We start from the raw sequence: 12,172 nt of genomic DNA, 5'->3' as shown, positions 1-12,172 counted from the left end.
TACACTCTAACAGGGACCTCTTTTCATCTCTTGTGTTTTAGATTTTTTTTGTGTCTTGAGATTTATCAATCTCCCAGTCTTTATTTATACCTCCTAGCTCAAAACAAGCTATTTTATTGTAATGGTAATAACTGTCCTTGCAATAATGAGAAACAGTTAATGAATAAAGACCAAGTTCAACAGTCAAGGGTTGGCTTTTGGCCTACTCTCACCATCCTCACCGTCCTGCAGCTTGATCTCTCAGTAACTTACTTCTTTCCTCTAAAATGAAACACTGTCATTATCACCAATTAACAAATACCAAGCATATGTAATACAAGCGACTATACCAGGTATCATGCTGATTTCACAACATAAAAAAGCTTTGCCTGCAGGGATTGTGCCTACTACTTGTCAAGAAACACAAAAAGAAATTTCTGCTCTGAAGATGTGTTAATCTTATGAAGGGTTAATCTTATGAAGCAGATTTTCTAAAAAGTGAGAGTTCTTTATCTATGTTGACTCATCCAACTAACAAGTAAAAATGTAGAGTTAAAATGTTTATCAGTTGGGGACTGGTTCAGTAAGTTACAGCACAGCCAATGAAATATTATATGACCGTAGGGGGGAAAAGAAAAAAAACAGAAGTGGATGAATAGTATGAGTTCATTTATGTAAAAAGAAGGAGAAGATGAAAGAAGGAATGAAGAAAGAAAGAAAGAAAGAAAGAAAGAAAGAAAGAAAGAAAGAAAAAGAAAGAAAGAAAGAAAGAAAGAAAGAAAGAAAGAAAGAAAGAAAAAGAAAGAAAGAAAGAACGGAAGGGTAGATTTTATCACCAAACACACAAAAGTTATAACTATGGGAAGTAATGGATGTATTATTTAAACTTATTATGGTAATCATTTCACAATATGTACATATATCAATTATGTTGTACACCTTAAACTTACACAATGTTGCATGGCAACTATATCTCAATAAAGCTGGGGGAGAAGAAGAAATAAATAAATACATACATACATACAAGTTCTGGTGGGAGACACTGAGATACCCAGTGTTTCTCTCTTGGTTTCCACCAAAAAAGAAAGAGCAAAAGAGAAGGAGGATGGGTAGGAGGGGAGGAAGGGAAAAAGGAAGAGAGGGAGAGGGAGGGAGGAACAGAGGGAGGAAGGAAGGAAGGAAGGAAGGAAGGAAGGAAGGAAGGAAGGAAAAGAAAAGAAAAGAAAAGAAAAGAAAAGAAAAGAAAAGAAAAGAAAAGAAAAGAAAAGAAAAGAAAAGAAAGGAAGAAAGATGGAGAGAGAGAGAAAATACATGTGTGTATGTCTATATGCATTGAAGACTTCTGGAAGGGTCCTTGTAGATCTTCTTCACCTATTTGTATTATTTACCTTATTCACTTATTACTTTTTAAATCTAAAAAGAATGGGAGTATCTTGGGTGTAAAGATCTTCAAGCCCTGCAAATCTGTTTTATCCTATTGCTGCCTTGATCAGAAGCAACAACTCCATTCCAATACAGGTTCTGGATATGGGTTTTTTTTCTCCCATAGAGCACATCAGAGAACGGACAAGAAGGAAGAGAAGAATGACAGAGTTGACCTCTCTCTAACTACGAGATGATGTGTGAGAAAAGACATTTAACTCACATTTACCTGATGTTTTTCAAAAATCAGAAAGAACACAGAATCTGGATTTTGTAAGAGGTTGCATAGCTTTTTTTTTTTTTTTAAGGGAGTTGTCAGATAAACTGGCTCTACCATTGAAAGGAATCCTGAGTGAATCAGAATCAGCCTTGACTTAGTAAACTCATCACACTCTCTTTAATGTTTGTTTTTGAGGGAGAGAGAGAGAAAGAGAGAGTGTGAGTGAGGTGAGGGTGGGGGGGCAGAGAGAGAGGGAGACACAGAACCTGAAGCAGGCTCCAGGATCTGAGCTGTTAGCACAGAGCCCGACCAGGGGCTCAAACTCACAAACCATGAGATCATGACCTGAGCCAAAGTCACACACTCAACTGACCAAGCCACCCAGGCACCCAATGGTGCATTCTATGTATGTATGTATGTATGTATGTAGTATGTATTTATTTATTTATTTCTATTTTTGAGAGAGAGAGAGAGAGAGTGCGAGCGGTGGAAGGGCAGAGAGTGAGGGAGACACAGGATCCGAAGCAGGCTCCAGGCTCAGAGCTGTCAGCACAGAGACCGACCGGGGGGGGGGGGGGGGGGGGGGGGGGGGGGGGGGGCGGGGCTCAAACTCACACAACGCGAGATCATGACCTGAGCCGAAGTCAGACGCTTAACCAACTGAGCCACCCAGGTGCCCTAATATATCTGAATTCTTGACTGGATTAGGGGAATAGGTTTTATTCTTTTATAGTGATACAGTATACAAGATATAATACAGGAAAAAAGCATTGTTAAAGACAAAGGAGGCTCTGACATGTCTAATCTCACATCTAGGCTTGGCTGAACAAGACATTTGCATGTCACAGGCCATAACCATGGCCCTGAATGTCTACACTCACATTCTTACAAGGGGTTCCCCAAACTTAGCCTATATATAAGTCCAGGCATGTCTAAATTCATAGGCACCCAGGCCTGACACACTCCACACTCACATACTCACTGCCCTGGATTCATTCATGCCCATCTGGGTTTGCTCATATCCAGGCAGGCCACTTGACAAGGCATAATAAAAAAACAAAATCACACAAACACAAAAGAAAGGATAAAAATTGTCAATTCTTTTCAGCTACCCAGGAAAGAGTTTACCAAAACCAACTTTGCTTTCAAATGTAAATTATGGGGGCTCCTGGGTGACTCAGTCAGTTAAGCGTCCGACTTGGGCTCCGCTCTGGTCCTGATCTCCCGTTGTGTGACTTTGAGCCCCACGTCGGGCTCTGTGCGTGCTGACAGCTCCGAGCCTGGAGCCCGCTTTGGATCCTGTCTCCCTCGCTCTCTGCCCTTCCCCCACTCTCACTCTGTCTCTCTCCCTCTCAAACATGAATAAACATTTAAGAAAATAATAAAGAGCAATTTTGAACCACTCTGAATAGAAACCACTCAGGGACTTAGAGTTCAATAGGGCAGAAAAAACTGGAGTCATTTTGAGTTATTGTGCACTCAAAGTGAGGAGTCGTTAAGGAGTGGGTTCACAACCATGCTAAAAAAAAAAAAAAAAAGAATTTAAAAGCTGAGTGCGAGCCAGTCTGGGTAGGACTCAAAGTGAGGCAAATCTGACCACTGGGCCCTCGCTCCCTGATTAGAAGCCACTGTTCACCTGAGACAACTCAAGATAGGCGCACAGAGTTGAGAAAGTATTGGAAAGCTGCTTCGGACCTGGCCTTCCAGTTCTCTCACTTTGCGGAGACAGAAATATCAGGATGGGACAAGACTCATTGTTTCACTAGCCTGGTTCCACTTCACTCCGCCTTCCTTTCCTTAGTACAGTTATAGAATTTGGTGCTGAACAATACCTTAATGCTACCACTATGGAAAGAGAGGCTAGAGGCTAGGAGAGGGGGGTAGTGATGTGCTCAAAGTCATACAACTAGTTACCAGCAGAGCAGTAATCAGAGTTTTTACGCCCTTCGTCCCCCGGCCAGTGTTCTACATCAGTGACCTCTGTTTCTTAGCTCTCCTAATGTTTCCCAAAAATGAATGAATTGCTTATCCCCAAGGTGCTAATAGCAGACAATGGTCCAGTGTTGCACTTCTTACGGAGGCTTCTGGATTTTTATCCACCGCTCCTAGAATATTTTATTTCAAAGGAGTAAATCTCCAATGATGGGAATTATAGGTAGCACTGCTGTCTAGTAGTAGTGCTTCCTTTTATTTCTTGCCTGTGTACACAGAGGCTACACAGCCAGCGCCGATGTTAACAAAGCTGAATTTGATTGAGTGGAGGGTTTGATGGCATGAGTTTCCGTAAGCAGCTCCAAACCTCAAGGTTGTACAAATTATGTATGATTTTGTAAACTAGTTACATTTCCAAACTAGTGCCAGTGCTATTTTTCTGAGTCAATTTCATTATTTGGAAAATAAGTAGAAGAAGTATTTTCATTCCCTAAGATATAATTTTAAATTCAGATGTTTAGAAAAATGTCACAAGAAACAACTGAGAAAGAAAGAAAGAAAAAGAAAGAAAGAAAAGAAAGAAAGAAAGAAAGAAAGAAGAGAAAAGAAGAAAAGGAAGAAAAGAAAAGAAAAAAGAAAAGAAAAAAAGATGGGGCGCCTGGGTGGCTCAGTCGGTTAAGCATCCGACTTCGGCTCAAGTCATGATCTCACAGTCAGTGAATTCAATCTCCACATCAGGCTCTGTGCTGACAGCTCAGAGCCTGGAGCCTGCTTCAGATTCTGTGTCTCCTCTCTTTGACCCTCCCCAGTTCATGCTCTGTCTCTCTCTGTCTCAAAAATAAAAAATAAGTAAATAAACATTTTTAAAAAAGAAAAGAAACAAACAGAGCAGGGGAAAGGTATTTTTTCCAATGAAGGATAAAGAATTCTTTTACTTGCAAAAAAGATGACTACATATTGACAGTGCTCTTTATTGTAGTTAGAATTATATACACAAAAAAATGGTTGGCTCTCCATACATCAAACAAAGCGTGTCTAAAGCAATTATTTTTCCATATTTACAATAAGAAATGACGCCTCCAAGTAAGGTGTTATACAATCCCCATCATTCTGAATTAGCAAAAATTACCCAAGATTCTTCACCAGTAAAAAGATGATCTCTCAGGTCCTCTCCAGCTCACAGGGAGTTTCTCTTCCTTTCACGGTAAAAGAGTTAGTCAAATTAGCTAATTGCAATAAATCAGTAGCATTATGACTTTTACCTTAGGCAATTCTTTCATATCTTTCCATGTTAATAAAGTCCCTGGACTTAAAAACACACATGGTTTAATTTGTCACGTAAGAAATAGGAACAAGATACTTGCCTTAAAAGGAGCCATTTATCTCAGAGGTGGAATAGCTAAGAAACTTTCTAGGTCTTTTTATATTCTTTACAGTTTCCATTGTGCTGAAATTTGTTGACTAATAATTCAAATAGAGCGCTGCCTTAGGGTAGATCCCCTAGTGGTTTCTCTGGGTTAAGGAACACAGAACAGTGTGTTTGGTGAGAACACTGCCTTTCCTTCTTCTTCTTCTTTTTTTTTTTTTTTTTTTAATGTTTAGTTTTGAAAGCGAGAGACAGAGACAGAGTGTGAGCAGGGGAGGGACAGAGAGAGAGGGAGACGCAGAATCGGAAGCTGGCTCCAGGCTTTGAGCTGTCAGCACAGAGCTCGACACAAGGCTTGAACTCATGAACCTGCGCGATCATGACTTGAGCTGAGTCTGACGCTTAACCAACTGAGCCACCCAGGTGTCCTGAGAACACTGTCTTTCTAAAACAATGCATGAGTTCCCTTTCCATGAAAAAACAGATTCATTAACTCAGATGGTTACATTCTTCTCACCATTTTCCTCTTTTTCTATCACACTTGACTTTCAAATTAGGATTCACATAGGGCAATTAAATTGATTCCAGTAAACAGTTTAGTGCCCAATAAACATAAAAATGATCTGATTCTTACAAATAGCCTTTTCTTGAAATAAACACTGAAAAGTTTTTGTTTGTTTAATATACCTCCTGCCAACTAAATGCATATCTTAGTTGGAGAAAAATTTACCACTCCCCCCAAACAAAGTTTGGATTGCAAATAAAATTGTAATGCTAATTTGGGAGAGAGAGCAGAAACTCAATAGTGCCCTATATCTTCTTCTTCTTCTTCTTCTTTTTAAGGTTGATTGATTAGTTGATTGATTGATTTAGAGAGAGCATGCACATGCATGCACAAGCAGGGGAGGGACAGAGACAGAATCCCAAGCAGGCTTTGTGCTGTCAGCTTGGAGTCCGATGCGGGGCTTGATCTCATGAACTGCAAGATCATGACCTGAGCCAAAATCAAGAGTCGGATGTTCAATCAACTGAGCCACACCGTCGCCCCTACCCTATAGCTTCTTAAAAAGTTAAATTTGAAAAATGTAAAATTGTTTTGTTATTTAGATTTAGACCAACATTGCGTTCTCTGCCTAAGAAGTATTTTCTAAAAAATGAAAAATAAATTTGAACATCTGATAGTAATGCTTCAAGTGTCTATTAATGCTGCCAACATGGTTTTCTTCCATAGTTTTTTTTTCTTTAATAATTTATACCTTCTGAAAAAGTGAATTATATTTTTATGCCCCTTTAAAAATAACTTCTATATATATGAACTGACTTAACCCTAACTACAACCTTACCAAATAGGCAATTATCATTCCATTTAACAGATAAAACTAAGCCCAAGAAGGTAAGGGCTACTTAAAGCAGACCTTCTGACTCTAAGTTCTCTATACCAATTGCTTCAAAATGTTAAAAAATATTAGAAATAACAAATTTTGCATGAGGTCAGTCAGCAGTAAAACATATTTAAGATCAGTTATCACTAAGGGGATTAGTGAGTGTGAGTTTCAGAGAACATGACCAAGCTTACATCTGTTGGTGAGTTCCTCAGAAGTTAATTATCATAATGTCTCTAATATATAATCACCCTACTGTCTGTAGTATAATAACATCATGCCTGAGATCGTAGGCTTTCTATAAGGCTTGACTGGATGAACGAAAAATAATTAAATGAATACATGATTTACAATTAAATAGTGTCCTTTTAACCTCTAAAACAGTTCCAAGCTGTGCTACTCAAAAGTCCCAAAAGATGTTAAGAAGTATACCATAAAAGTGGGCTCTACTGGAATGTTCTACAGATAGATTCCTATAGAGAATTTTCAATGCATATTAGCTTAATAAGTGTTCTGAGAGGTACCTGAGAAGTAAAGAATCTAATTTATTTATCCAAGTACTTCGTAAACATTTGCCCACAGAAATCACTCATTTCTTTTTACAGAATTCTTTTAACTTCCCTTCACACACCAGTGTTCTATGGAATATGGTTTCAAAAAGAAACATTTAAAATAAAATCCCCAAACCTAATAGTGGCAGAAAGATACCACAAAAGAGGATAAAAGTATTCTAGGTATAGGAGTGATATTTTGAAAAAGTTCAGAGACAGGAATAGAACAATGTAACTGAAGGTCAGTTGGTGTGAGATGGACCAGATCAAAAAGCACCAGAAAATCTAGGATGCAATGTCCCATCGGACACACTCTCGTGGACCAGGAGCTCTGGGACTGTTCTAGGTTAGGCACTGGACTAACAAGGACTAGATTAGTGTCAGGAAGATTCCATGTAGGTGCAGGTGAGGGCCAGAAAATAAGAACCCTGGTACCTGGATAGCTTAGTCAGTTGGGCGTCTGACTTCAGCTCAGGTCATGGTCTCACAGTTCATCAGTTTGGGCCCCAAGTTGGGCTCTGTGCTGTCAGTGTAGAGCCTGCTTGGGATTCTCTCTCCTGCCCCTCCCCCCACTCTCAAAAATAAATAAACATAAAAAAATAAATAAAAGAAAAAGAAAGAAGAACCCAAGCATCCAAGGCATCCAGGAACAGGCAGAAGCAGAGATGGAGGTTGATGGCCATCAGAAACAGAGAGGTCTTAGCAAGCACAAATTTCTATAGGGACTAGGGCCAAGGACCAGAAGTTTAAGCCTAAGAGCCGTAGTGAAAAAGGTAGATTCCAACCCCAGAGAGGTTCAAGTAACAAGTCAAGAATGTTGACAAAAGGGAACTAGTTAGGGCCTAATAACTATAAGTGTTATGTACTTATGTAGCATTATATGTTGTATTATATTATATGTATTATATATTATACTTCTCATATTATATTAATGTATATCATATTATGCTACAAATATAATGCAATTAACAAGGGGACATCCCTGCTACTAGGACCAAAATTTAGAATTCCTCCATTCACTCTACTCCACCTTAGGGCTTAGGGCATCCAGAACCATTGCTGTATCCAATGCACAAAAAGGGTCTTGGGAACAAACTAATCTATATTGTTTGGGCTTGGGTCTCTTTAGTGGATAGTCAGTTTAGGTCATGATTAGCACCTTCTTAAAAATCAAAGCCCCTCTTTCCCCTCTTGCCTCTTTCCTTTATTTTGGAGATGTTGTGAATGTTAATCTCATCATGCCTATCATGGAGGGCTGCCACAAAAGGCTGTGTAGGCTGTGCACTACTCAAGGGGACACCATTACAAGGCACTAGCATCCTTGTTATTTGATTACATGTTCCCCTCCGTGCCCCATGTAAATCCCTCCTACACTCTGCCTTCTATATTTCCATCCACAGTTCATCACTTCAGCCAATCCTAAGAATTCTTTTGCTCAGATGCCTTTCATTTCAAATCTATTTATCTAATACAATGTCAGTCCTCTTTTCTCTACTGTGTTAGACCACTGGGGAAAAAAACAAGGTCTCCAGAAAAAAAAGCAAACTAGGATATCAATATGCCTACATGTTCTTCCAGGGTATCCTCTCACGGTTTCCCATTTTTCTCGCTCTCCTCAAACCTTCTACTCTATCCCTGAATCACTCCCTCTGAACCAGAGACTTAGCCTCCTGCTTCCCAAGACAGTGGAGATAATTAAAAAATTCCCTCAGCTTCAGTTCCCCGACTTTCTGCCTTCGTATTCATCCCTGTTCTTCTTCTCCTGCCCAGTGCAAGAAGGGTCCTTCCTCCTATCCCCCCCCCACCTGCTCCCAACTCACCTGTCTCCAGTTTTCACCCTTTTTCCTCTTCTTTCTCAGCTGGTTCTTTACCACCAGCGTTTAAACAGTTCACCCTTCACCTCCACAGGTACCTGTCCTTATCATGCTCCAGGCCTTCCTTTTCACCTCTAAATTTCTTGAATTCACTAGCTTCCCAAACTCACTGTCCTCTTGTATCTTCCATCCTGAATTCTATTCCTCTTCTTTCTCCCTCACCTCCCATTTACCCTGAGCCCATTGCTAGCTGGCTTCTGCCAAACATTCCACTAAAACTCCACTTGCCAAAGTTCACCCTATCACAAATGGACTGTTTTGCGTTCTTATCTTATGCACTTCTTAGCAGCATTTGACACTGGTGATCACTCCTGCCTCCTGAAGTGATTTCCCCTTTAGGCTTGTATGACACTGCATGCTGCTGGATTTTCTCCTGCCTCTCCAGTTACTCCTTCTCGATATCCTTCAAGTGTTCTTTTCTTCCTATCTTTCATTCTCAGGATTCTTGGAACCTCTCTTTTTATCCATCTATTCAGCCTCCCTGGATAATCTTAACTCTACTTCTAGGCTTTCAAGTAGCCTCTTCATGCTGGCTACTTCCAAATCTTGTCTTTCGACCTAAATATCCAGCTACTTAAGAGATGTTTACACTTGCATCCACAAGCACTTCAAAGACCACATATGAACTCATTGTTTTCCCAGTCCATCCTGCTCCCCAGGCATCACCTTTCCCAGCAGCTGCTCAGTGGAACAGGGGATGGAACAAGAAGCTCACCATCTTTCCTGCAAGGGAGCTAGGTAAAGCAGAACTTCCTCCAGGCTCAACGACTTCAGGCAGATGTCTATACTGCAGCAAAGTGACATATTTAAAGCAGCAATAGGGATTCAGTGAATGGTTTTAAAGTCCTAATTCTTGGCACACAAGAGTTTTCTTTGGCCACTCCCTATTTTTATTGGATACTATAGCTAAATAATAGCAAACCCTTATTATTATGCTATTAATAGGCACCATTGTATATATGCTATATATATGTATATATATGCATACATATATACATATGCATATATGTAATATGCTATTATTAGGCACCATTGTAAGTAATTGTACATATTAAGTTTATTATTTTTCATTGCAATCCTATAAGAGTTTCTATTGTTATTCCTATCTTATAAACGAGGAAACTGGGGCAAAAAAGATTAAGTATCTTGCCCAAGGTTACATAGCAGCAGTCAGAATTCAAACCCATGTGGTCTGGCTTTGAGATCATGATCTTAACTCCTATGTTATAGTGCCAAACAGGGCTACTTAGCATTCCTGAAACATGTTGTGCTCTGGTTATCCTCCAGCCTCTCTCTCTCTCTCTCTCTCACACACACACACACACACACACACACACATTTTTCCCTATGTACTTGAGTAACTCCTACTCATCCTTCAGATCTTTGTACAGAAATCAACTCTAGGGGTGCCTGGGTGGCTTGGTCGGTTAAGCGTCCGACTTCGGCTCAGGTCATGATCTCACGGTCTGTGAGTTCGAGCCCCGCATCGGGCTCTGTGCTGACAGCTCAGAGCCTGGAGCCTGTTTCAGATTCTGTGTCTCCCTCTCTCTCTGCCCCTCCCCTGTTCATGCTCTGTCTCTCTCTGTCTCAAAAATAAATAAACATTAAAAAAACTAAAAAAAAAAAAGAAATCAACTCTTTTGGGAAGCTTTTCTGAAACCCTCTTCTGTACCCACCCTATGCTCTCTTCTAGAGGTTGATGCCTCTCCCAGAGGTTCCCACAGTGTCCTGTACACGGCCATGTCACAGCACTTAACACTACTGCAATTGATGGTTAACTTGTCTGTCTACTTCCAGACTGAAAGACTCTCAAGATAAAGACTGTGTCTCGGTATTTGTTGGGTCTTCGTTGTTTTTACGCTGTGCCTGACACATGGAAGGGAATGAATGGCAGGGGGATAGATGATGAATAAATACAGGGAGAATGTTCAAATGGCATCAGCAGAAAGGCTGGCTTGAGGCTGAGTTTTCCGGATACTGGCCTGGGGCTCTTTAAATTGCCTCAGACCTGATCAAGAGTTGTTCCCAGATATAAGTGTAGGAAAGAATGTGTGAGTGAGGGCTTTGGGATCTCAGCTGTTGGGACCAAAAGAAAGATGATTGCTGAACACCAAGAAGAGACTAAAGAATTAGCCTTGATAGAGCCTGAACAGGTTTTATAAAGTGGATTAGGATATAAGAAAAAAAAAAATGAAAGCAGATAAGCAGGAAAGACAGCAAAGGATTAAAAAGAGTATTACTGGGGCACCTGGGTGGCGCAGTCGGTTAAGCGTCCGACTTCAGCCAGGTCACGATCTCGCGGTTCGTGAGTTCGAGCCCCGCGTCAGGCTCTGGGCTGATGGCTCAGAGCCTGGAGCCTGTTTCCGATTCTGTGTCTCCCTCTCTCTCTGCTCCTCCCCCGTTCATGCTCTGTCTCTCTCTGTCCCAAAAATAAATAAACGTTGAAAAATAAATAAATAAATAATCTTTAAAAATAAAAAAATAAAAAGAGTATTACTCTGGGAGGTTAAAATAAAGAGTAAGTATGGGAATTTTATACGGGAGCTTGATCTAAATTTAAACTAGGGAGTTTAAGGTTCCCCACCCCACACTATTGGTTTAGAAAATGTGACCAAGTTGAACAGCAGTGATGGTGCATTTAGAGTAAGCATTTCTGTATGATTTGGAGTGTGCTCTGAATGTCTGTAATGATTTATTTCTTGTAGGTAAGGGCAAACCTGGCATTTTTCTGTGTTTATTTACCACTCTAGAAAGTAGTGCTGGAGTCAACATGGCAGAGGATAGAACTCCTATTCTAGCTGAAGGTCCAAGGTCCAAAGGGTTGGTTTGCTTTAGGGATGAAAATTGATCCTGGGTTATAATCGCTCCATTCACCAACTCTTTTAATAGATGCCTAAGTCTAGGGCAAAAACATTAATCTACTGTGGCAGTCCAGGCTAAGAAAAGCAACTCAGCAAGAAAAACCAATGCAGTTACCACCACAAACAGCAAAATAACTAGAAATATCAGAAACATGTCTTTTTTGTGCATCTATTTTAATGAACGTTATATTTATAATAAATCATCTTGTAAATATTTTAAATATCCTCCTTTATACTAAATTTCATTATTTCAGATTCATTAATTTAAAATATGTAATAATCAGTCCTAGGTTTGATATTAAAAGGGAGTTTTTTGGGGCACCTGGGTGGCTCAGTCGGTTAGGCATCCAACTTCATTTCAAGTCATGATCTCATGGTTCATAGGTTTGAGACCCATGTCAGGCTCTGTGCTGACACCTCAGAGTCTGGAACCTGCTTCAGATTCTGTGTCTCCTTCTCTCTCTGCCCCTCCCCTACTTGCACTCTGTCTCTCTCTCAAAAATAAACATTTTTTTTTAAGTTTTTAAAAAAGGGGTGGAGGGGCGCCTGGGTGGCGCAGTCGGTTAAGCGTCCGACTTCAGCCAG

Source organism: Prionailurus bengalensis, chromosome C1 (assembly GCF_016509475.1).
Source record: "Prionailurus bengalensis isolate Pbe53 chromosome C1, Fcat_Pben_1.1_paternal_pri, whole genome shotgun sequence".
NCBI lineage: Eukaryota > Metazoa > Chordata > Mammalia > Carnivora > Felidae > Prionailurus > Prionailurus bengalensis.
The sequence above is the reverse complement of the archived record's forward strand: the minus strand, read 5'-3'. Positions refer to the sequence as shown.